This window comes from Stegodyphus dumicola, chromosome 8 (genome assembly GCF_044657685.1).
Source record: "Stegodyphus dumicola isolate Sdum_Otavi_A_Nest chromosome 8, ASM4465768v1".
NCBI classification, from domain to species: Eukaryota; Metazoa; Arthropoda; class Arachnida; order Araneae; family Eresidae; genus Stegodyphus; species Stegodyphus dumicola.
Window position 1 is genome coordinate 120,379,415 of NC_140775.1, and position 27,452 is coordinate 120,406,866.

Sequence of the window (27,452 nt, forward strand, 5' to 3'; positions counted from 1 at the left end):
ACATCATTGTGATTAGTTTTAGATAAGGGGCGTGAATTTAACACAGCTTCAATTTGAGTTAGTAAAGTAGTTAATTCTTCAAATGTTAACTTTGTCTCTTTGTCTTTTCAAATGAAATTTTATGGACTTGATCCCTGATTCCCACAAACCACCAAAGTGGGGAGAAGCAGGTGGAATCATTTTCCATTCCATAGTATTTTCAGCCAAATAATTTAAAATCAATTCATTGCTGTTAAGTGAAAGTAGCAGAGTTTGCAATTCGGACAATTTTCTTTTTGCGCCAACAAAGTTCGTACCATTATCCGAAAATAAGTATCGAGGTGTACCACGCCTCGATACAAATCGCCTAAGAGCAGCAATGAAAGAATCTGCAGTTAAGTCGCTAACTACCTCAATATGGTAAGCTTTGGTAGCTAGACATACAAACAAAGCTATATAACCTTTAGTGGTCTTAAAGCAACGACCTTTGTAACATTTCAAAATTACAGGACCGGCATAATCAATACCTGTGCTAAAAAATGGTCTCTCAAGTGTTACTCTTTGTTTTGGAAAGTTTCCCATTAACTGATTATTAGATGACAATTTATATCTGTGACAAACAATACATTTATGGATAAAAGACTGAATAAGTTTCTTACCATTTACAATCCAATAGCTTTGCTTTAAAATGTTAGCTAGTAAACTGGGCCCTGCATGCATATAAGTTACATGATATTGTTTAACAAGCAACAAAGCAATCCTGTGTTGACCTGGTATAATTATGGGATGCTTAGCATTGAATGACAAGTCAGAATTTTGCAGCCTACCTCCCACCCGTAAAACACCATCATCATCTAGAAAAGGAAAAAGTGAGCTTAAAACACTTTTAGGACTTAAAGATGAATTATTTTTGAGATCCTTTATATCTTTATGGAAGTGCACAAACTGGATCCATTTAATGATCAACTTCATAGCTGCTTGCCTTTCATTAGATGAAGGTACTACTGCAGGACTTTTTAACCTATTATCTTCAGAACCAAAGACCCGTTCTTTGCACCTAGAAATAAATCTTAAACAAAAAGAAATTACATTAACTATTTTAGATAAAGAAGAACAGTTCTGAAATAAATTGTCCAGAGTGTCATTAGTCAAATAAGCTGTTGTACAAAAAATTGATTTTGTCCTTTGTTCAGTTAAGACAGTTGCATCACTGTTAGTCTCATTACTGACAGAACATTGTAGAGGCCACACTGTCGAACGCTAAGAATGATGGCCCATGCCACCATAGGGATATGTTCGGTAGAACTTTAGGATCGATTCCTCTAGAAGGAAGATCGGCAGGATTCTGTTTCGACGAAATATAGCTCCACTGTTGATAGGGAATAGCATCTAATATTTCTGAAGTCATGTTTGCCGCAAAAGGCTTCCATTTTCGAGGATGAGCTGCTAACCAACAGAGAACAACCTTAGAGTCAGTCCAAGCGTGAAAGGAAATTTCAGTACTGGAGAAGGCTTTACGGACAGCTTTGATTAATCTGGCAAGGAGCAATGCACCTAGGAGTTCCACTCTAGGTATGGACACTTGTTTAATGGGAGCAACTTTGGTTTTAGCAACCACCAAATTGACTTCATTTCTGTCGTGAGATGTTGGTTGAACACAGTAGATAACAGCAGCGTAAGCAGATTCTGACGCGTCACAAAAACCATGCAGATAGATGTGGTTAGACGTAGTTTGAAGCCACCTTGAAATTTTAACATTTTTGAGAGCCTTAAGATCTTCTTGAAGTCGCTGCAACTTCTCTTCCCATTCTTTAGGCAGTGGGGCATCCCAGTCAAGTTTTAAAAACCACAATTGCTGATAAAATATTTTCAACTTGACTGTACATGGTGATAGCAAGCCAAGAGGATCAAAGATTTTAGAAGATTGAGAAATGAACCTTCTTTTAGTAATTTCAGTCCCAAAATCCATAGAAATGTTAAATAAAAATACGTCTTCTGTAGAGTTCCAAAACAGCCCTAAAGTCTTGGCACATTCATCTGAGTGAACTTCCAAGTCATCTTCTTCATGATTATCAATGGATAAATTTTCGAGAAGCTTTGAGCAGTTTGATCTCCATTTCCTTAAATTAAATCCACGTTTCTCTAATAGGTGTGAAAGCTTAGAACATAGGTCAACTGCTTCCTCTAAATTGTTTGCTCCAGATAAACAATCATCTACATAGAAATCATTTTTAAGAACGGAAGATACATGAGGATGATCCTGTTCTGCATCCAAAGCAATTTGCCACAAACAGCGTGTTGCTAAAAATGGTGCAGATGCAGTGCCATATGTAACTGTACATAATTTATATGTCTGCATTTTTGAATTAACAGATTCTCTCCAAACAATTCTTTGTAAATGTTGATCCTCATTATCTACTAAAATCTGGCGGTACATTTTTTCTATGTCAGCAGAAAAAGCTATTTTATGTATACAAAAGTTGAGTAATATTGAAAATATATCTCGTTGTAGTGTTGCACCTACCCCTAAAACAGAGTTCAAAGAAACTGAATTTTTAGGTTTACATGAACCGTCAAATACTACACGAAGTTTAGTGGTAGAGCTACTTGGTTTAACAACAGCATGATGCGGTAGATAATATACTATGTTTATTTTCTTCATTCTCAACAACTGGAACCATATGATTTAAAGTTTCGTATTCTTGCATGAACTCCTTGTATTGCCTACAAAGTTCTTTATCTAAATCAAATTTTCTTTCCATGGATAGAAGACGAGAAATAGCCAAAGGTTTGGAGTCGCCTAAATCTTCAGCATTACTGAAAATGGGCAGTCGGACAACAAATCTGCCATTTCCGTTTACTCGATAATTTTCTTTAAAATGCTTCTCACAAAACTCTTCTTCAATCGTTGATTTCTGATTTTGGAACGTTAATTCTTCCAACTCCCCAAAAAGCTTAAGTGTTGCATCGACGTTATCCTCAATATGTAAACTAATGCGATTAACACTAATGGGATGCGGAGTATTGCCTTCTGTTTTAATTCTGCCTGATACAACCCAACCAAAAATAGTATTTTGCGCAATTACATTTTTATAGCCAACAATCTGCCCTGGCTGAAGCAGAGAAAAGAAATAGTCAGCTCCAATTATCATGTCTATTTGTTTGGACGTACTGAAATTCGGATCTGCAAGATTAATTGAATTCAAATAATCAAGGTCCTTGCTATCAATCTTTACTGAAGGCAAATGCGAAGTTAATTTTTTAAGAATATATGCTTGTATTAAAACACCATTTTTTTTCAACTCAGATTTCGGAAACAATTTTACATTTACATAACCACGAGTCAAAGCTGCTTCAGAATCACCAAGTCCCTTTACGAAAATACGGGCATTTTGTCTGCGTATATTTAATTGTCGAATAAATGATTCACTGATGAAAGAAGCTTCACTTCCACTGTCAAAAAGAATGATACATTCGTGACCTTGACCAGCAGAATCGTAAATTATTACTGCCGCCGTTGGTAAAAATAAAGTACTCTGACCCTGAATAGAAAAACTCGAAATATTATTTTGTTCGTCTGAATTAGAAATTTGTTCATCAGATGGAGATGAATTTGACATAACTACGTTATTACTTTTAATATCTTCATGCAGTAAAGTATGGTGTTTTGCTTTGCAAATAGAACACACATTCTGCGATGAACAAAATTTTAATTGATGATTTCCGAAACAATTGAAGCATAATAAATTCTTGCGAATGATATTTTTCCTAGTCGTAATATCTGCACCTTTAAATTTATAACACTTTGATAAAAAAATGAGAACCATTGCAATGCTGACATTTTAGAACAGAATTTTTATTATTATGTGAAACATTCTTCGAAACAGAGCACTGATTTTTATGCGATACTCGCTTTTCATTATTATGAGTGTTTAACATTTCAAGTGAAACACATCTTGAGTTTAAGAATTCCAAAAAACATTCTAAGGTAGGAAATTCTTCTTCACCATTTTTTTGTGACCATAAATGGCGCGTTTCCGGATCGACTTTTTCTAACAAAAAATAAATTAGCCAAACATCTGTAGACGAAGCCTTTTCGCCAAGAGATTTTAATCCACGGATAACTTCATCAGATGTATCAGATAGTTTTCTTAGATTAACAGAATCAGCGCTAGTAATTTTGGGTTGCTCAAGAAATGTTCTGACAATTTGATTTTTTCTATCATAACGATTCATCAGTTTATCCCAAGCCTCATCATATGTAGCTTCGGAAATCGGAATGTGCTTAATAATAGCAGCTGGTTCGTCTTTTAAAAGTCCTATCAAATATTGGAATTTCTGAATTTTTGCTAATGACTGATTGGTATGAACTGTCGCCATGTACAGATCTTTAAAATTAAGCCAATCAGTATATTTACCATTGAAACTCGGAATGTTTAAACGCGGAAGTTTAAAGCTAGCCTCAACTGCAGTGGGATTTGAAATCAAAACATTTCTGGCCGTTACGGATTCAATGGCGGATTGATACATTACTTTCGTTTCAAAATATTTAGCTTCGAATTCAGCAATTTCAGAAGCTTCTTCGGGTAAAGCAGCATCATATTGATCAAATTCTTTAAATATTTGTTCAATTCTTTCTAATCGTGCTTTTAATTCCGTTAAACTTAACTGATTACTGAAACTATTGTGAAGCCGCGTTAGGGTAGATTTCGTTCTCTTAATCTTTTAAGATCAGATTCACTTAATTCTGTCATTATTACCATGAATAATGATTAATAAGCACAAATAACTTCAACAAGATACTTAAGCAGCAAAAAATATTTCCGCTTATCTTTCTGACGTCACGCAGACGATTCGCAGTACCAGTACTTAAAAGTTCGTTAAACACAGTTCTAAAGCATATAATAATAACACATTAAATAGCATTAAATGCCTCACCTGGGGAACCAAATAGTTGCCTTGAACTAAAAAGCATCAGCTTTGTATAATAAACTTTATTGTTACTCTAAAACATAAAATTCTTTAAGCGAAATATTGCCTGCAGCGCAGTGCGGCTAAGAACGCTATTCTACTGAAACATAAACATGAACAACTGTTGCCATTCACACAAACTTTATAGTAAAATAAAGCACGTTGCCAGTAACAAGATTATTGCAAAAATCATAACATAAAATTAAGCAGTGAGGAAATAAAATATACAAAGAAAAAAAGAAATGCAAATATTAAATATGCATCCAACACTGATGCTTTCTTGAAGATCATTCAGAGTTGGAGGTAACAATTTCCTCCGTCGGCCAGAATGTCCTTTTCTTTGATTACAAATGCACTCTGTCTCACTAAATGTGTTATGCCACTTCAAAATGGATTTGTGTACAGGTGGATCAACATCAAAGTTTCGTTTGAACTCACGCTGCACTCTCACAACACTGCTTGCTTTTGCAAATTGTAACACACGCCAGCTTCGTTGCTGCGGGGTGAACGCCATTTTTGATGTCACTGCCCTCTAGCAGTCAAAGTCATGCGTAGCGATTCTGTAAAGAAAAGAAATGAAAAATATTTGAGTTAACTGAGTTGTGGATATTACATTTATCAACATATCCAAGTAACTGTTAATTTTATGACACCTTGAAATCAGGTACTGTTTTCTGCTCATCCTGCATTTTAAGAATTGTAGACGTGAAGGACTCAGCGATATGAAAAAAAAAAATTGCAATCGCAGGTTCAATATATGATTACTTCAAATTTAATGTTATTAAATGAATACTATCTACAAAACACAATAAAATAAAATTGAATATAACAAGGTGCATCTGCTTCCGTAATATCACTTTGTATCATTTAGTTCTTAACAAGACAATTACGAAGGATTTTCTCAGATTTTGATGTAAAACACCTTAAATATTTATTTCATGCGGGCCAAAAAATGGACGATAAGTAGACAAATTAATTCTAAAATACCAACCCCCTTGATATCAAACAGCGACAGCAACAAGGCACAGCAGATTTTCCCTTCTCTGAATATCCCTTACAGAAAAACGCACTAAGAACGTGGGTGCCATTACGTACCCGCGTAACAGGGCACAACTGCAGCGCAGCGACTGTCATTGCCATTCCCGAACTTCCAAAAGTTTTCCGCGCAATTTGCATAATGCTGCTTTTCATTATTTAATCATCAGTGTTTGGCATCCAGACAGAAAGAGATGCTCTTGAAAGAAAGCACAATACTTGATTCCCATTCGGCAAATCGTAAACCTTAATGAGGAGCGGAGAGCGAAGTTAGTCACACACATTTATGCGACTGGTTAAGAGAAGAAAGTTTTGGTAGACTTTCGAAGCATTTGCTCTTGATGGCTGAGTGAAAGGAACTTATAATATTCATCGCATTATATGACCAATTTTTAAGTTCATCAATGCGTTGTCTAATTCAGATTTTCATAATGAGATTCACCAATACATGCTTTCTCTTCAGAGCCTGAGTAAATTAATCATAAGCTAATGATGACATTCTAAATATAATGCGCATGCAATGCTTCGTAAGAAGTTCTGTTTCAAATGACGATGTATTACATAATGAGGTGGCTGTAATATCAACAACATAAGATTTTTGGAAATAAACATTATTTATTTCTTTGAAAAATAGGGGATGATTCGAAAGTACCTATTAAGTTATAATTGCGAGAATTAAATAAAACTGATCCTATTTCATTCGGCATGCGTACATATACTGACTTTTGTGTCACAAATACCACACAATATGCATGAGCGTAATTAATAAACAACAGAATGAAAATATGAATCGTGAAACCAAATGAAAATTTGGACAGTGAACCCACTCTAAGAAGATTTTCCACAAATCAAGACCATTTAGATCTCCTGTAAAAGTACCCGTCTAAGGAAAGATAATTATCAACGATGGCGATTATCGATTTGTATAATGGATTTACCTTATTCAAGCCTTTTGAGTCTGTTAAAGTAAAATACTCAAGTCGAAGAGCGTCATATTGATTTCTTAATGATCTTTTTATGCCGCTGAATATTGATTATTATATTTACTTCTTACTTTATTATTTGCTACCAACGCCCTAAAATTACTTTCTGACTCTTTTTACACTGTGATTTTTGTGTTTCGGAGCTTTAAAAATACATTCTAATTATTATAGGTCATGCATTTTTATACTATTCGAAGATCTTTTGCGAATTTTTATTTCCCTTTAGGCAATCATATCTGTGTATTTTTGCATATTTAATCAATCATTACTTATCCACAACAAACTAAATTCTGCATTTTTATGCCATCACTTTATTTATGGGTTTAGTGTCCCTTTTATAGCAAGTGAAAAATAATTTGTTAGTTATTATTTAATTTGCTTTTTTTTTGTCATTTCATTCATGGTTTATTAATGCCATTAAATTACCAAAATTAAAAAAATAATGATTTCGTTTAGCTTTTTAAATATTCGAAGTGTGTAAACAGTACTTGCATTTTAAAACCGTGCACAAATCATAGAGGAAGAAGTAATTCTATCTCAAAACACATCTTATGTGCGAAAAAAAAAAGAAAAAGTTGTTAACATTGCCATTAAATTGTGCTTTTCAGTAAATGCCGGTTTTAGATTTCATGGTAAAACCGGCAATGGGAAATTGTTTGGTGCCCCCTTTTTCATTTATGCTCTAAGCATATGTTCATATTGCTTAGTGTTTAATCCAGCTTTGACCCTTGTTCTAATTTTTTGTTCATCTCAATTGATGAATGAATATTACGAATATCACCTAAATTCACAGTAAAATTAATAAGAAAGAATTCCTTCTTAAGAGAGAAGCACTTCAAGGGTTTTATTCCCTTTACTGCTAAGGAAGAAGAAACGAGAGCGTGGAAAGGGGATCATTTTGAATTAGAGGGTCTAGAACAAAGTTCCAAACAGTGATATATTATTTCGAACCTTCCTCACAATTTCTATAAGCGCTACTGATTGTGAGAATAGTTTTCTAAGTAAAAATCACATAAATAGGGTTTTAGAACTATAATTGCTTATTTTGCATTTAAGAAATCTACCTGTACTCTTTACACTACAGCAACTGGAGCAATCAAGAAGCCCACTACTATAACTCAGGCAAAGAAAGAATACGCATATTACTAATATTAATTTTAAAATGTTTGAAATAAGCTTTTTCGTCAAAAACAAACTTAGAGCTGTAAGGTCCCTTACTTGAAATTCTAAGTTAATGTTGGAAGTGAGGAACCTAGGAACTGATAAGCGAATAATCTCTAGAGTTCGAAGACAGGAAACAACAAGAGAGAAGGGTAAATAACCCTTTATTATTTCTATAAGATTTAACAAAACTCCGCCTGGGAGTGAACAAATAAAGTCCGTACTTTGGACTTGAACTTAAAAGACTAAGATTTAAACTAAAACTAAGATTAACTAACTAAGTATAGCCAAAGTTATCAAGATTCAATGAGAGTTGGCCCCTTAACCTATTTTACTACGAAGCTTAGTAAGGGCCTGACTACGGCCGAGCGTAAAACAGCTTTGAGAGAGAGAACGGCCAAAAAGGCAGACGCGCGTAGTTCAGAAACTCTGTTTCTCTCTCTGTCTCAGTAAGTAACTTCGTGGTTTAAATACCGCTCCTTCTCATTAAATATTCAGCAAATTCCAAAACTACGTTCTGGCCGGAAGTAGTAAGTTGAAGTTAAGAATTTGACAGGAAAGGAACTTTAACTTAAAATTTAACTGTTAATAAAATTAACATAATCCTTACAAAGCTTAAATTTATTTCCCCACTTTGACATTTTTTTTTCAGTCATTTGTTTATACATATAAAAGGACGCCAAATTCAGAGCCTGACCCGGGTAGCAAACGCTTTGGCTACGTTATTGTTAACGAGACAATAATGAGAGTAAACTTTTGCTGATGCCTTTGCTTCCGCACTTTTGGTAATGCAAAAGAAGTGAATCGATTGTTAATTAATCATTCCTTTTTGTTCTTAAATTTTAAATTACGCTTTTATTACTGAATGAATAATGAGCGGGAAATTACATACAAGTTAAAAGTATTAATTTTATTGATATTGTTCACATCAATATACAATAAAGAATACTCACCTGAAAATTTAGCAGTGACGAGATGTTTAGCTAACAAAAGAAACAGAATAAAAAAAACTGATTGCGAAAATTATGATGGTTTATTTGGTCAGCCTCTATAAGAAGAAAAAAGGAAGAACACCCTCCAAAAATTCAAAAAACAAAAGTCTAGTTATAAAGCCAAAACCATAGAAGCGAATACACCCTTTTTTCTGAACGCTACCTTAAACGCAGTGCTCCTAAACGGTAATGAAGACACGGAAGTACAGAAGACTATGAGCAACAATAAGCACCCTCCAGACTCAGAAAACTGCTCACCGTTCACTCAAGCTGAACTAACGCAAGTTATCGAAAATCTTAATAACAAGAAGCTCTCGGCATCGATAGAATTTGCAATCAAATCGTTAAACGTATCCACCATACCAATCCCGACATAATTTTACAGTTTTGCAATAAGTGCTTCGAACTTAGCACCTACCTAAAATGCCTTAAAACTCATTACATCATCATTTCCTTAAAGAAGAATAAATCATCCGATAGTCCAAATGCTTATCTCCCAATAATCAGAATTTATGGTTTCTTGATCTTAATATTATTTGGTTTTTCTCATGGATTAAAGTCGTTAAACTTTTATAAGTTTTTTAACTATTTGAAATTTTGAATTTAGTACTCTAGACGTATAATCAGAACATGGTGTGAGATGAAAGTTTTAGATATTCTAATTTTGCGTAGAAATTTAAGCAGTTTCACTGCAAGTGAAATTATAGAAATTTGTAAACAGAAAGCTTAGTAGAAACTTAGTAATTTCTCATCGATAGCTGGTACACTTGGCGAAAGGCGCCCTTAAGAGATTGGAGTCAAGATGAAACCATTTTGCTGCAACAAAAGCAATACAAATATCTCCGTCTTACGAAAGTTTCTTTTGCGTCCTTCGTATTTATAAAAGATCTAAAGCTGTATATTTCCAAGTAAATAAAGGAAATCCTAAAAGAACTATTTATGTTATGGATAATACGAAACTGTCTATTAATGCTTGTTTTCTACAATGGCTGAAGACTACTGTATCTTTGGCTATGAAAGAAAACGCAGAATTAGAGCTAGGGGTTTGAGAATTGTTTGATCATTCATCTAGAAATAGGAAAAATACGATGTACTCTAACAGTCAAGTGATCTTAGTACAGCAAACCTTTCAAGTGTTTCTAAAAGGTAAGAAACTTCGATTTTTAAGCTAGGTAAGGTAGACTTAAAAACTGCAGATACAGTGACTTCATGAGCACTAACATCAGATATTAGTAGACATGATTTTCTTTCTTTCTCGGCTATATCTTACTCTCCCATGTCTCATAGTATGGTATTTCTACAGTCCTAGTTCATCCTTATTGTCATCATTATTAATCTTAGGTGTAATCCATTCATCCCAATTTCAAAACAAGCTGTGATATGCGTAACAGTACTCTATTTAAATGAGAATTTTATTTAGCTCATTTTTTTAATTTGAGCACTGTTTCAGGTATAATGTTGTAAGGTATTTTCTCCCTCTTTTCCGCATGCCTTCGTGGTGTAATTGGAAGTAATCTCACGGAGTATTCGAGAGGTCCAGGGTCGAGTTTTCAAAAGGAAAACCTAATGACTCTACAATAAAATATTTGGTGAAACGTAATGTTTTTTTAAAACATTCTGCATTGCTTTCAATATAAGTTAATGGCAATTTTATCCTCACGTTAGGATATTTCGGCTTTTGATTCCCTAATGTCCTAGTGAATAAGGGCAATAATCAGTCCCTTTGTTTTATATCAATCTAAATGTCAGTTTAGTTTAGATGACTTGTTAGTTTACTGAATAGGAACTTATCGATTCAACTGAAACGACAGCAGATTGTACCCCACCATGCGATTAAAATAAGCGGCAATAAAAATGCCACAGTCAACTGCTCCGCAGTGTGAGTTTTAAATCCCTCAACGGTTTTAACTTAATTAAAATATCCCGCGGTCCATTAGTTGAAGCGTCACGTTCGGGATCCTATTACAGAAACACTGACAAATAAATCAGGCAGGGGAATCAACCTCTTAAATGAATATTGACGTTAGGAGTTAATAAATCTGATTTGTAGCGAGTTTTCTATTTGCTCTTCTAAATGCGCAGTCAGATAAGTGCTCACTTACAGGAATGTGTTTAGAAAGGAGTAAAGGGAAAGGTTTACAGGAAGAAGCTCTGAATGGTTAGTATTTGAAGATTTAAATCTTAAGGTGATTTTCTATAAAAGGAAAAGTCAATTTAGATGTAACATTAATCTTCATTTTGATTCTTAACAAATTTCGCTTAAATAAATTCTTGCCAACTCTCGTCATATTCCCGTTCTTGAAATATGTAAGGTTGCATTTTTGTTAATTACTAAGAAAAGAATGAAATTGTTTAGCAGGTTTGATAACGAATTCAAAAATTATGCATCAGGAAAACAAAATACTCTACTGTTTCAATACGTTAAGAAAAATTAGTTAAAGCATATAATATTTCAAAGCGTGTACCCGATTATTTTGACGGATATTCTGTACAAAATTTATATGCATACTGGAAATATTTTACAGCACTTTCCTACAAGAAGAAGAAATATGTAAGTAAAGAAATGATGATTAAAAAGACAACCTGTTCTTGTACATTAGAGTACTTTTATGCAAGGCATAATATCTTACGTCTAAAGTACAAACTTTATGAATTTTTCAGCTTATAGCACGTGATATAGAGCAGGGTTTCTTAAACTGTGTGTCGCGACAGGGGGTCGCAGGACCAGCAGCAGAGGATTGCCAAAACTTTTAACAGTTTTGATAATTCTTTAATTTATTATAATAATTTTAAAAATACCAAATATTTTTACAAAATGTATCTGGAAAAAGAAAAAGATAAGACAATACAGACAAAGAAAAAAAACGAAAACGTTTCGATGCATTCTTTTTGTAATATAAACGTTCATTTTCCTTGCTTTGCACGTGACGCTCTCATTTCGTATGTTACTTATTTAAAATTTTCACATTGTTCTTAAAAGTAGAAATTAAAGTTAATGACCTAAAACTGCAATAGTACATTACACTACAAGTGAAAAAAAATGACAGTTTCACTCACGCGTGTGTCGGATTTGCGCAATACTTATGGAGGTCCCACAAAATTTTTGTAAATATTGTGAGGTCCTGGGGGTTGCAAAAAAATCTCACTGATGAAAAGAGGTCGCGACTAAAAAAAGTTAAAGAAACCCTAATATAGAGGAATGTCAGTTTATGCTAAATGAAAGCAGTAAATCCTCGCACGTTTAATTAATTGTGTCAAAAATGGATAAGGTATTTAAGCTTTAAATCTGTTTTTATTTATTTTCCTACTTAAGGTTTGTTATGTGTAAGTTGTAATTTCTGTTATAAACTATCGAGATATTCAATATTTTCCCTTCTACATCTGAAACCCGGCTTTGTGCTATGCAGCAGCATCAACAAAATTTTAGTGCTGCAAATGATATAGTGCTTCAAAGCACATACAAAGTTAAAGATTATTTTATGATTTCTAGTGCATAGTTTAATATTTTATGCATCATCAGTACATAAAGCTATTCACGGAAATTTAATTTTAAAACGAAAGTATTCGAAATTTTGTATAAAAGTTTGTATTTATGTTATGCGTTCTGCTGTATTTAGCATCATCAATGCATAACACTGATCAGGGAAATATATTTTTGAATTATATCTGTCCAAAAATTTACGTAAATTGTAGTAAAACGTTTTGAATAAAAATCAAAATTCCATTGATAAGCGTTTTTATTCGCTGCTCGTATGCATTCTGTTTTAAAATTTAATGACTGTAAGGTACTGTAAATTGAAGCTGAATTAAATACTTAAATAGGAAAAAAATTATAAGACTTAGAATAAAAATGTCTTAAAAGCCTGAGAGTTACAAAGTTACGAGTGGTTCCTGAAAGAACATTTAGACTAATATTTAAATTGCTGTCTAATATCATAAGAAAAAGTGTAAGAACAATACCAGTCTAGTAAATGATTATATTTACGACAAAATGCATATCATAAACTTTGGAATCTTTAAAAAGCATTTACAGCATTTTCTGATTAATTGTGGATTTAAAAAAAAACTATTCAAATTTAACTGCTGCGATGAAACTTATACAACAAAAATATAAATTTATCATACAGTTGTGGGACATTCTTTAATTTCTTAAATAAAAGAGTTTCATAGTCATTATATATCGTAGATTATTATCTTTATTTTAATAAAACCCTAATAATGTATAGGTAGTTTCCAAAATGAAAATGCTTGTTTGAATCATATAAGCGATTTCATAGTATGTATGTTAATAACCACAACAATGGGAATGTGAAAATATCCAAAGGGGTTTCATGTATAATCATAACTGCATGCAAAATAAAAAAAAATAATAAAAAATTATAAAGTAACGCTATGGACGATCTAGTGGTTAGCGAAACTAAGGGTATGGTTTCGAGCCCAGCGTAAGGCATGGTGCTGGTACCTTTTTAGGAGTGCAGCCTTGAAAAGAAGTCGGCTCAGGCAATCGGTGTTTTTCGATTCGGGTTGCTGCGCAAACAGCGCTACCCTCAATAGAACATGTTGCTGATTTTTCTGACACATATAGTTAGTTCATAAAGTAAGCTAGATGCGGATGAAATGACCGATGGGTTCGGCCAACCTAGATGCTTGCTTCAGAAGTAATTTCGATATTCATTCGTAATATCAGAATTAAAAGCAGAAAAAAACGAATTAAAATTATTCAGTATTCTTGATTTCTAGTTATGTCTGAACACATCACCATGTCATTTCTACATTATTCATTAAAACAAAATCAAAGCTTTGGATACATATTGTTATAATATGAAAAGCACTTGTTAAAAGGACTATTGTTATTAATCACTTAACGAACGCTGGAGATATCTCGGGAATAGAAACCGTTTCGATTTTCCTATAAACGAGTTAACTCGAGCACTGAAAATTTTACCGATATTTAACGCCATCACCCGTAATATCGCGTGGTAATGGACAATTTGCCATGCACATGTTTTCATAGCTGTGAAAGGGGTCCAAGCGGCTTTTGTGATTACCCGCTCAAAGTGATTATTCCCGAGCGGTAATGGCGGTATTATTGTCCAGCCTCTGATGTGCCGTTATGTGTTACACCGTGTTTCAGACTGTACCATACTGTCAATGACATTTATAGATCGTAGAATGTATTTACTTGATTTTTATTGAAGCTCTTATTACCTGTTATTACCTAGACTACAGTTCTGTCTTACTTTCGGCTAGATTTTTTTTTTTTCTTTTTTCGGCTGCTTCATTGAAGCCTGAGTTAACTATGAGCCATAATCTTGTTTTTTCTCGAAAACATTGTTTCTTTTTTGCGCCTCACAAAGCTACATCTAGTGAGCTACATCTGTAGATAATAAAAATGGTATAAAATGTCAGGGATTTTCGACTTACATTTTAATATAAATTCGGTCATTAAGCGGTTAATATTGATAAACTATGTAACTATGTCAAGAATTCTTATTTACTTTATTTATTTTTAACGAATTTCCTTTCTTATTACTATTATTTAGGTAATACGTTTTTACTTAAACAGCTATTTTTAACTTTTATATTAACTGATTAAATGCATTTACTTAGCGTTTTACTGAAATTAATTAAAATAATTTTTATATGTTCTTTAATTATGACTCATTATTATTGCCATTAGAATAAACAATAATATTAGTTGATTAAAAATCTTTCGTTCATTGAAGTTGCACTATTAACTTATGGCATGCTCTTTAATTTATGAATCATTCTAATTGTTAATTAATACTTAATTACTTTTGCTGTTGACATTTCAGATACGCGTAATATAAGAACTCTAATGTCCGTTGTACTTATAAATCCGAGTATCAGTTTTGCGTCAGGAAACGCTGTCAACCATCCCTTCCCCGCAAAAAAAGGGTTTATAGTTTATCGCAGATTTTGGCTTTACTAATAACTTTTAACAAATTAACGCATATTTTGCGTGTTAGTATTCTTAAAATAAAATAAGCTGAATACAAGCAAGTAAGATTAGCAGTAAGCAGAATTTCATGCAGATACATCTGAATCTATAACAATAAGTAACTGTAGATTTATTCTAGTAGCAAAAGTTGTAACGCAAAGTAAACGTTTTCTATATACAGTCTTATGTTTACTGACAATTCTGCCATTGCCAGAAGCTTCGTGTGATGTTTTCTTTAACCGTGTTCAAATACATTACAGCATTTTAATTTCTATTAAAAGATCTGTGTATCTGTTTTCGGAGTAAATAACAAATTATTGCTTTTATACAATTTTGAATTCGTTACATAGCTAATTTTTTTTAAAAATTACTTTGATATCTTACGTTTATGACGTTTCTTTCAAAATTTCGACTTCAAAATTGCTGTACATTTCTAAAATTTTAACTGAATGCTTTTATTTCAAATAACTTATTTCAATAATTAAGGGTATTTTATGTAACTTGGATGCAATGATATTCTTTAAGTTAAAGAGAAAGGTTATGCTAACGTTTCTTCCTTTTTTTCGTTTCAGATAGTTTATTCGTTCATCAAACTCAACTTCTATTGCTATAAGGAACATTTTGGGCATCTTCAACTACTCTCTTTCTTCTATTTTTCATCACATGTCAGCTGGATCAGAAGAAAGGAATCCTGCATTCGTATAACAGACAAATATGAAAAGTGTTATTAAAATGAAAAATGTTAACTATTCTCCCATTTCAACTGTATATATTTTAACTGAATTCTAGAATTAAAACAATTTTGCTTTAATTTTTTTATATTCACTGAAAGGGCAAAATGTATAATTCAAAATTGTTTAAAAGTTATGAAGGTGCGAATAAATAAAAATGAAATTATTTTCTGCAGTTCTCAGTTCTCTGGTGGAAATGGTTTTTATTTATTTAATTTTATTTATATACTTTCACATTTATAAATTAATAGAAAATTTATAAATAAATATATGCTATTTATGTATAATATATATTCGAGTATAATTAACATAAATAAGTACTAGCGTATTATAAGCATACGTAATTTAAATAATAACATAAGCATTTTAACGTTAAAATGCGGAAATCAGGAAATGTACAGATTATCTAGGTAATCTGTAGATTAATTAAGGCCTCTTCGTAAAAGTGCACAAAATAGTTTCAATCCTCACATTATTTTGTTAATCTGCAAATCATGTAGTTAATCTGCACATTACTAGGCACTCATTAAAGTGAAAATAACTTAACTCGAACAACACAAAGTTTTTTGTACGATCAAGACAAACAAATTAGTAACACTACATGCAACTAATTAAAAAAATCATGCTGCATTTGCATTCCATAAAATTATAAATAATCTGAGATAAAAAATCAACAGATTGCAAATAAAGTATACTGGCAATTGTTTAAATATAACTAACATTAATTTACTGATTAAGCGTGTGCAATAATCAGTATATTGTAAATAAAATGTACTGATAATTGTTGAAACATATTATTATTTATGTTGCCTTCGATATATAAACAATCAAGTTGCTGGAAACAGCTAATCAACATAATATCAACACAATCAACGAACAAAGTAGAAAACAAAAATTAAACTAAATGATTTAAAACTATTATTACAATTAAGTGAAAAATTTCTAACAACATGAAAAAATTACTCTTACTTAGGGCAACACTGGTGACACTTTGAATTATATAGTAACTGACTTTTGACACAAGCACATCTATTTGTCATAAATACAGGTTTACAGTCACATTTTCAGAAACTCTATCCAGTACCAAGGGATGGCTTTACTATGGTAAATTGCTGAAAAGTCTTTTTTTTTTTTTTTTTTTTTTTTTTTTTTGTAGACGTTTATGTACTTAAAACAAACAAATCAGGTAATATGCACATTAACTAAGTAATCGAACTTTTAATCGCTTTCGAATTTGAATGTAACAATTATATGTAATAAGCAATATAAATTCAATTATGACTTTATTAACCTGACATGATTAACGAGACACGGCGAATTCCATAAACAAGCGTAACAAGCTCATTTCAAATTCTACCACACCGTTTTAAATCCTTTTTGGTGTGCTAAAATTTGTCGCAGCTCTATTAGGCCAATTTCAAAGCAAAAGTCTTCTGTGTTTGAAAATATACCAAAGCACATTACCAAGTATTAGCCGCCCATGGGGCCACAGTAAATATATTAACTAAGCGTGATGTATCACCTTCTGGTAAACAGAATTTCCTAATTCATCAGCGATTCTCTTTGTTTGATTTGGATTACTTGTCGACGGCGGAAGGTTTTAATAGAATCAGAGCGTTATTCGGCTTAATCCCAGAGAGAATTTCCTGAAAGACATTGCAGCAGTAAACAAACATATCTTTCCACTCAGAAAGCAGGAGACTGGTGTTTCGTTATTAATGTCTACTGCTCTTGAAAGTAACATCTGGGATTTATAAAAGACGATGCGGCCATTAATATCTTAATTTTTAATAGGGGATATATTACTTATTGTACTTCACAAATACTGATTCCTTGATGCTTGTAGCGACACAGCGATGATATATTTATTCACTTGTACTTGAGGTGAAAATGCACATGTAGTTTTGAATATGATATATTATGATCTATTCTTTATTTCGCTGTTTGTTTTTTTTAAATGTTTAAAGACGTTTATCTCTAAATTGAAATTCGAGTATTTATTTGTGAGTCTAAATTTGGCGTGTTACATGTACGTAATACTATTGTTCAAGAACAACGCTCAGATACATACGCAAAATTGGATAATGCCTACGTATATTAATAAACACTAAATACAATTAATGTGAGCATTCATTGGATATTTTCTGTATTACGGTTTGAGCATATTCGGAAGCTTTATTAAATATTTTCAATATGATTATAATTTTTGAAAGTTTACACATTTGAGTTTCAATGCATGTTTCGTTATCTGTGCACATTTCATGAGTTATCATGTTTGGTAACCAGAGTAAGTGTTTGTCGTGACCTTGTTGTATTACTGTTGAAAAGGTATGTCAAAATGCCGCGTAGCTGGCAATTCATCATCTTCCCATTGTCATATTTTTCCTTTCAAATTCCGATTACATATAAAAAAACATTTCTGGGAAATTTAAGCCATATATTGGATAATTATAATAAACGTAGTATTCCAATCGTGGATCTGTAAGTCCAGAAGTAAATTAAATATTCCTCCGAAATAAGTAATAATTCATTTTAATCTAGAATTTACTAGGAATTGTGTACAAAATCATAATATATGCACTATGATATTTTAATAATATGTTTTGAGCCATCTGAACATTTCAAAATTCTTTGTTTATTCTGTTTGATCTTTGTCATCTGTGACGTTCAATCCCAGTATTCCATACATGTTTTAGTAGCAATATTGGTATTTAAAGTACACTTCTATTGCTTAAAGTAGAAAGTACACTTCTTGGCTTCTTTCTTGCAAAACAATGTAACGCACATTCATCTATTTCAATACTTTTACGCTCTCTGTGCATAAAAAAATTATTAATTAACCATCTGTAAAGAAAATGACAGCGAAAAAATGTCTGAGGCGCTATAGAAAACAACTGTAATTCGCAAATATTGCCTTGAACAGTGAGAAACCGAAATACCACAACTCGGCGAAGAAAAAGTAGAATAGAAACAAAACAAAGTTAGAAATCTTGAAAAATGTGTTGAAACTTCAAGGCGCAAACATAAGAGAATCAATAAAAACATTAGCTGGAAAGCGGAAAAGAAAATTAAGAAATAGAAAGCACCGAGATTTTGTTTTTTAACATAACAAATATTGTAGCAAGGTCTTCTTTAGATTTTCATAAGAAACTACCAAAACTATCCCTCATAAAAAGAAAACAGTATGAGCGTCAAGAAGGAAAATTATTATTTCGTCTCAAAAGAACGAGGTTTTGATGTTTCTTCTTCTATGTGAAAAAAATGTAAAAGTCACTGAAAAAAGTGTAAAGGCAGATTGTACTTCTACATCTTGTAAGCTGTTTACATTTTAATTTTCAGTTTTTGCATTTCCAAATATTTTGATTTTTTTAAAAAATTAAAACATGGTATTAACTTCTTTTTTGAAAAATTTTATGTATCTTTGCATGCAGCACTTTCACGTTATCAGGTTATGTTTGAGAATTTAAATAAAAAAATCTGATAGTGAAAGATGTAACAAATTCTGATTCTTACCAAACTTAGTTTTCCTTACTTTTATTTTTAGAAGTTGCTAAACAATCATACTTTGGTTATAACTTCTTAGGATTTATTTCAATGCATGTATGCAATTTTTTTATTGTATTCATTTACATATGAAATTTTTAAACTATCTAAGCATTAAAATTGTTTCATTTAAAAAAGTCTTCTAAATATAAATTAAAAAACTTTTCATGCAAAAAGGAAGTTAGCGCATTTCAGTAACGCATGAACATTTGTTAAGATATTGCTGATTACTAAGTTTATACCAAAGTTCTAGCCGCTTCTAGACATACACAAATTTGCAAATCTATTTGATGTCGTATATGACTCCAAGATTACTGGAATTTTGTTGGCCATAAATCCGGTATAATTACAGCATGTAAAGCCGAATCTCCGTTTATCATCAGATGTCTGATATTCCCACAGACAGGATTTGATTCATTCTAAGACTGTTATATCCTCATAACTGTATATCTTCATATTCTCATATCTTATATTCTCATAACTGGATTTACCTAGACTTTTGCAACCTGTTTCAGATTTTGAGTGTACAATACTTTTCTTTTTGATTCCTCAGGACTCAATAACTATGTTTTGTAAGCCGTATTATTTCTGATTGGACATTTCTCTTTCATTAATGTGTCATTTCACACTACATGGGCTCAATATCTATGGACTATTTTACATGATGTGCTTCTTTCCTACCCTAGAAACTACCCCCTAGAAACTTTCTACCGTATCTAGCCTAGAAAGAGCTTTTAATGGAAGCTTTGGAAATAATTAGTTTGTAGGAAATTACCTAAGTATAGAAATGCCCCATGCTTGTAAGAGTAAATCCACTCGTAAAAATGTCATACGGTTCAGATGATAAATGATACGAAGCACATCAGTCACTGGGCAGTACTGTAGGTTTAGTATGTCCAAACATTCGTCCAGTTTATCACCACTTATCACTGTTTTCTGAGAGGATTTATTAAGCCTTATCAAATGTTTCATATCCAACTGTTCAAAACTCTTAGCGGAAATGCTATTTGAACACCAAACAATAAAGAGAAATGAATGCACCAGCATGGATTGATTGATAAACTGGATCAGTGAGCAGTTATAATCCTAGATTTTCGGTCGCCCATATGCAAATTAAAATTAGGCGTCCTTTTTACAGAAATACATTATGTTTGATAACTACTCCCCCCCCCTTAAATCTGGCCGCCCATGTGCTGTGCACCATCTTGCCCCGCGCTAGGAGTGGCTCTGTTAGTGAGTTCCATATTCGTTCTCTAAAAAGAAGAGATAAATGAGAATCAGTGTCTGCAGTTGTAGAGACGCCTTGGCCGGTAATCGAACCGCGGAACTCTGGAATACGCGCCCAACGTGCAGACCACTACACCATGAAGGCACGCAAAGAAGGAGGGTGAAATACCTTTTTTATTATATGCATCATTTTATTTTTTATTTTTCATACATTTTCATTTTTATTATATACATTTTTATTTTATACATACATATATATTACATATTTTTATTATATGCAATATATTTTTATTTTTTTATATACATCCCCTTTAATTTGTTTATATACATCCTCTTTTAAAGGGCGACTGAGATTTTTAGGGGACCCAATCGCCAAATCCTGTGTGTGTAGAATCATCATCCAAGACCCTTTTTAATTCGGGTGCTAGTGTAGAAACATTATGATTTTTTTGAAAGCAGGAAAGATAAAAAGTGAGCAACACCTTCGCCGGGAATCGAACCACGGACCTCTGGAATACGCGCCCAGCGTGGAGACCACTACAATACGAAGGCACGCAAAGAAGACGGAAGAAATACCTTATACAGTTACTTCATTTCTTGTTCTAAAAATTCATATTCTTGGAATGCATTGTAGTAAATGAGAAGACATGAGTACCCTTCCATATTGTCAAAAGATGAAGGACTCACTGTAAAAAAAAGTTCGCTCTTTACAGGCAAAAGTTTTGTAAAGTTACAGAAATCAAAAAGTTACACAAGAATTTCCTGTAATGGTAACAGGTTGAAAGCAAACTGTGGCTGGTACAGCTAATTTGCCTGTAACATTACAGATAATGTTTCAGTAGCCGCGCGGAAGAATCACGTGACTGACTGGAAATCAGCCAATCAGAAGAAAAGTGTTTGAAAGCTAGTTGCAGAAAAAAACATGGCTGAATGCATGTTGGTTGTATAGCGCAGGTAAGTAAGAAAATGTTTATAATTACGTTACTCATGCACTTTGCACTGTTATATGTAGTGAGTAAGTATATAAACGTTTAAGCTTTGCGATTAATTAATATCAGTGTTCGTAATGAGTTGAAAGAGTGCAGAATATTTATTCCAAATGCAGATCTAATAGTAGTATTTTGTCATTGCGCATCCGATAAATTACGCCTTAAATTGCCCGTATTATTATTTATAACTAATTATTCTAAAATTTAATCACTGTTGTGGTATTTAATTGAAACGGTAATGTGGTTGTTGAAAACAAAATTAATCATGTTAGCGTTCGTTTGCAATCGTCTGACCAAAGAACGTTTGACATCTTTTTCCCGGCAGGCCTTGCGAGAAAAGTTTATGTAAACATTTAGAATTCTGAATGTAATGTATATATTTTTTTTGCTTACTAGGTTTAGTTTATTCTTTTTCTAGGATTACCTAATTAATTATACTTGGTTTATAATTCAATCTAATATGTTTATATACGAGTGTGTTATGAAGTAAAATTACAAAAACTTGAACAATGCGGTCGAGAATCTCGTTTATTCTTTAATGTAATAATATTATTTTTTCAATGGTATTAATTTCTTACGAATATGTTATAATTCCAAAATGAAGTAATTATATTGATTAAAAATATGTCGCATCATACTTTTCGTAATGTTTTGGTTTACTAACTAGATGCAACTTAATTATTCCATATATTTTAATATACCAATATCAACAGGGAAAAGATGGAAATGACCTAAAATATTTTTCTAAAAATTCGTGAAACTAGTTATAAAAGAAAACTAAAATTTTGTACATTATTTCCAAAAATATTCCATTAATATTTTATAAGTTACAAAATTTATTATATTGTATATATAACTACCATTGCATACTTATAAGTTTTTAAACATTTAATGTAGAATTTAGGTTGATTTTATTTTGCCCAATTTTAATACAGTTTTGAAGTATGATAGTCTTGTTACTAGGATAGCATGAATCTGCTAATACAAGTTTAATATATTTCTTGACAAATGTTTCTCTTATTCATGTAATATAATATATAAATCATAAAATAAGTTTTTTTTTAAATAAATTATGATTGTGTATTGGAATTTAACACAATTCTGTATCTATATGTTAGTATTAAAAATAAAATAATAATAAATTTTTAATGAAGCATTGATTTTAGGATTAACAACTGTAAATATATATATATACTCACACATGAATAAATGGAAATGCAAGTTACTTTTCCTTACAAAGCCGTCCATGAATATATACTTCCCTTTAGACTGATAGCCTTTGCATGCTTTGCCATATTCTATCAATCCAAATGATGCAAATATGCAGAAAATTTTACTTTCTTTGAAAGTTAATTCAGGAAATAAAATTCAGTGCATTTGTAAACTACATTAGTTCTCTTATAGCTTGGTATTTAATTGTCCAATGATTTACTAGTCCAAACTAATGCAGAATTCAGATATTGTTCAAATAAAAGAAAATTAATAAGGTCTGATTGTTAGACGTATATATGAAGATTTATTTTTCTAAATATTATTTTAAGTCAACTAAATTAATTTCAAATTTAAGTAAGTATTCATGCCTTTCAGTAGCATTATTTTTGGAAATCTTAAATTAAATAACTGAATGCAATATTTCTTGTTAATAAAAGAAAAGCAATGTTATGAAAGACTAGCGAAGTGGATTTGCAAGTTCTAATTACGAAAGGTCCCATGCTCTAAGGGGTCAATTTTAAAAATACTTAATTAAAAAAAGTATTTAACGTAAAACTTCCAACTTCACACATGTGCAATATTAATTCTATATATTTTATCTCATTTTATTGATTAATTTCATAGCATTTCGTGTGACACTAGTAGAAATTATTTATTAAATTTTATCCAGTTTCTGATCTACGTTTTGATTTTGTTATTAATTACGTTAGGTTACATAAGATTTAAAATTATGTAAGGTACAAAAACCTTCTGCATCTATTAATATATGCTGAAGTGAATGAAATTATGTCAGTGAAATTTTTTAAAATCAAAAACAAATTTCTGTGGAAAATTAAAGTTATAAATTCTAAATGCAAACAAAGGAGTGAATTTGAAAGTTATCAAATAAGCCAAAGTGTTGTAATTTTTGCAGTTTTGCAGAAGAATTTTTATACTGTGCAGAATGGGAATATGATGTTTGGTTTTGTTAGTACAGTCAAAAGTCGTTAATCCGGACTCGTCGGGACTTCGGCGATTCCGGATTATCAATTTTTCCGGATTACAGATCATCAGTTTAAATCTGGTAAGATGGCATGCAGAAATTTTAAAATTAAAAATATGAAACCGTAATTTATGAAATAAAGAACAATTATGATTTAAAGGGTATCAAAATTTACAAAAAAAAAAAAAAAAAAAAAAAAAAACTTAATATTTATTTGTTTACTTTATTAAACATTTCTTTCAATGTAAGTTGTTTAAGTTGCTTCGTTTTATGTGATCATACTTTCTCTTTAATTCTATAAACAGCCATAATTTCTTCTTCAGTTACAAAGTTCCGCTGTTGAAGTCCTATAATTGCTGTGTCGAGAATACCGACTAATTTGACGAAAAATTTAGGGTAACTTGTTTTGTGAGCGCCTTAAGAGAGACAAACATTACCTAAATCATTAAAACAATTTCAGAATCCTGTTGCTAAAAGAAAGCTTGGGGGAAAATGTTGTCCGAGTCCCAGTGATTCATTTGGACCAATATATAATATTGTTTTAGAAATTTAAGGTAATAAATATAATATTTTTCGAATGCTAAAACAGTTCGAGAAATTTATTCAAGTTCTGAATTCTGAATATAAGTATACTGTATATTATATTTAATAACTATGGTGGCTTCATTTATGAAAAGATTTGCATATTGGCTGTTTTTGTACAATGAACCTTCTCTAAGCTAGTTATGCGTGATTCCTGAAGATTTTGATCTTTAATGATATTGGGCATCTTAGAGAAATTATGTTTACTAATTAGTTATTTTATGAGGAATGCTGGTTAAATTTAAAAAGTGATTGACTGAGGTAGCTTGTAGTAATGAGACGGTTCACTGTAATGCAATTTTTTAAAGTATTTAAGCTGTTCCTGATTACTTAAGATATTATAAAGAAATATGATTAAAAGTGTTATATGAGCACATGTTTAAAACATCTATTAAAATAATTTTTATAAGCTTTTCAAGAGCATGATTATGATTTTAAAAGAAATGTTTTTTTCTTTATTTAGGAGACATGGTTTACAAAGGGGGGGGGGGAAACCATTCATTTTTTCCAAGCAGTCGAAACGAATTTTTATGAAATGTTATATTGTGTTATTTTTTAATTAATTCTTTTTTTAAGGTTTTATGTAAAGTTTATGAATTAAGTAATAAATTATTTTTACTTCTGTATTTTAATTAGCATATTAGTTGCTTCATAATGTTTCACAATAAAATTATGAATTCAATAAACTTCATAATTAACATGCTGTAATATATATATATAGAGAGAGCATAAAGTTTGTTTTCTGTTGTCACATGTATATTTCACAATTTTGTATGCAAATCTCGAAATTTATAATAACTAAGAATACTTTTTAGTATCACTTTCTAAATGGTAACTATTAAGCTTAAAGTTTTATTACATATCACGTTTGTAAAAAATCATAGGTAAAATTAAAATGCATTAAATTTTAAGTTAAACTGAAGTATCAATTTTTGAAACAAATTTGTTAAAGGCATAATTGTATTAAGCATCAAGAATTTTAATGGAAGCAAGGCTTTAAAAATTAAGGTCAGTTGGTGAAGTTTTATGCTTATTCAAAAAGCATGATATTAGGTTTTTAATGAAAGACTTCTATCTGTTAATTCAAAGGAAATTATTTGAAGGTAGGGTAAAAACGTTATGCAGTTGCCCTCTATTACTTCAAACAATAGCAGACTGTTGTCAAACACTGAGTGCAAATAAGAATAAAAAGGTTAGTTGGACGTTGTAATTCAAGCTTATGAACAAAATTTTGAATTCCTTGTAGTAACAAAATAAAGTTCATTGCTATGTTGAATTCTTTAATTTACTGAAAATGTCATTTTTTAGAAGGAGAGAATATAATATTTTTGAAACATAAAGAACAGCTGTTCTGAGTTCTTCATAGAAATATTTCACAAAATGTCTTTTATTGTAATAATATGATCATATCAACATGCAACACGTTTACTCATATAAGTTAAATCTAAAGCAACATGTGTCTATTTTAGCTAAAATTACTAAAAGAAAGTTCTAGAACATATCTTAATAATTGACACTAAAACATGCAAATAAAGCATATTGTTTTTTTTTTTTTTTTTTTTTTTCTCAGCTATCTTACAGGCCAAATATAAATTCCAGATGCCATTTCATTATTTTATATAAAGCATATACATGTAATTTAATGTAAGGAGTAGCATATCAATTTGAACTTAATTATCAAGTTAAACTCAAATCGATTATTAATCAAAATGATATATATACATACAGATATTGTTTTACTGAAAACATATTGATTACAATGTATTTTATTATAATAAGCATCATTTTATACAAAAATCTATTACTTTTATAGACATATGCTTTAGTATTTCATCTATGAAAAATATATTCTACACACATATAATTACTTAATGAGATATTAGAAGGAAATAATCTGAAACCTTTACAGATACAACCATTGGAATTTTACGTAAGAAAAGTATCTTCTAATCACATAATAACTTGCTGTAATAATACAAGCAAATAACCTGTAACGGTTACAGATATATCTGTTGAGATCTTACATGAGAAAAACATGTTATTTTTACATAATTATTTGATGTAATATTACACGCAAATAATCTGTAACCATTACAGATATATCGTTTGGGATTTTACACAAGAAAAATATGTTCTACTTACATAACTATATGCTGTGATATTACAAGAAAAAGATCTGTAACCATTACAGGCAAAACTCTTGTAAAGTTACAAAGAAAACACCTGTTGCTGTTACTCAAATAACCCATGGCATCCCAGTTTCCATGAGTTTTCTTAGTAACCTTACAGATTTTTTTTTACAGTGTAGCGGTATTCACCTCAAAAGAAGAACTGCGACCTGAAAATGTTTGTCAAATGTATGGTCGAATATGATGAAATTGATCCATTGGGAATAATTCCTTTGTAACAGACCATTAATAATATTCCTCAGACACTGCTCCTTCAAACTACAATCTTTTTCTATCATTACAGAATTCCTTGACCTCTCAATCTTTTGATGATGTACAAGATGTAAAAACAACAGTACAACATTTGTTTTACTAAAGCTAGAAGAAATTTATTGACGATGGATTAATGTACTCCAGGGCAGACGGCCGGATATCATACTTAATGCTGGAAATCACGAGAATACATAGGTGCTCCAATTGTTTTTATTAGCTTTTTTCCACACACATATATATGCGGAAATAAATAAAAGCGGATAATTTTTAGCTTATCCAATACATTATTTAAACATTATTTCTACCGTATATCTGAATTATTTATTCAGATGCCCTTACAAAAGACTTTCTCATATGTCACCTATCGCAAATAATTTCAAGATATATAGTGTTCCTTATGCAAATGAAAGAGCAGAGAAGGAATATGTATTAACTCTGGTAGTAAACATAAGTATATATATTTGTGTTTATCTTAATGACGATTACTCCATCAGACAAGTTCCATTACGCTCAACAGTTTTCTTCCCCCGTTTTATCAGTTGCTCTACACACATATAAAATAGCTTCCTTATTTATTTCTTCCTTCTTATTCCGTCATTAATTTCCGTAATACAATTTACTTTTATAACTTACATTTAAGACAGATTGTCAGATCAGTAAGC

General features: G+C 31.3%; 1 long non-coding RNA gene across 1 annotated transcript in view; it reads left to right on the forward strand.

Annotated features, from left to right (window-relative positions):
• LOC146995939 (uncharacterized) overlaps nt 1-16,011 on the forward strand; it is a 65,592-nt gene extending 49,581 nt beyond the window's left edge. The window contains exon 2 of the long non-coding RNA XR_015042890.1: nt 15,656-16,011. This is a non-coding gene — a long non-coding RNA (uncharacterized LOC146995939). The remainder of the gene's footprint in view (nt 1-15,655) is intronic.
• Nucleotides 16,012-27,452: the final 11,441 nt, after the last annotated feature.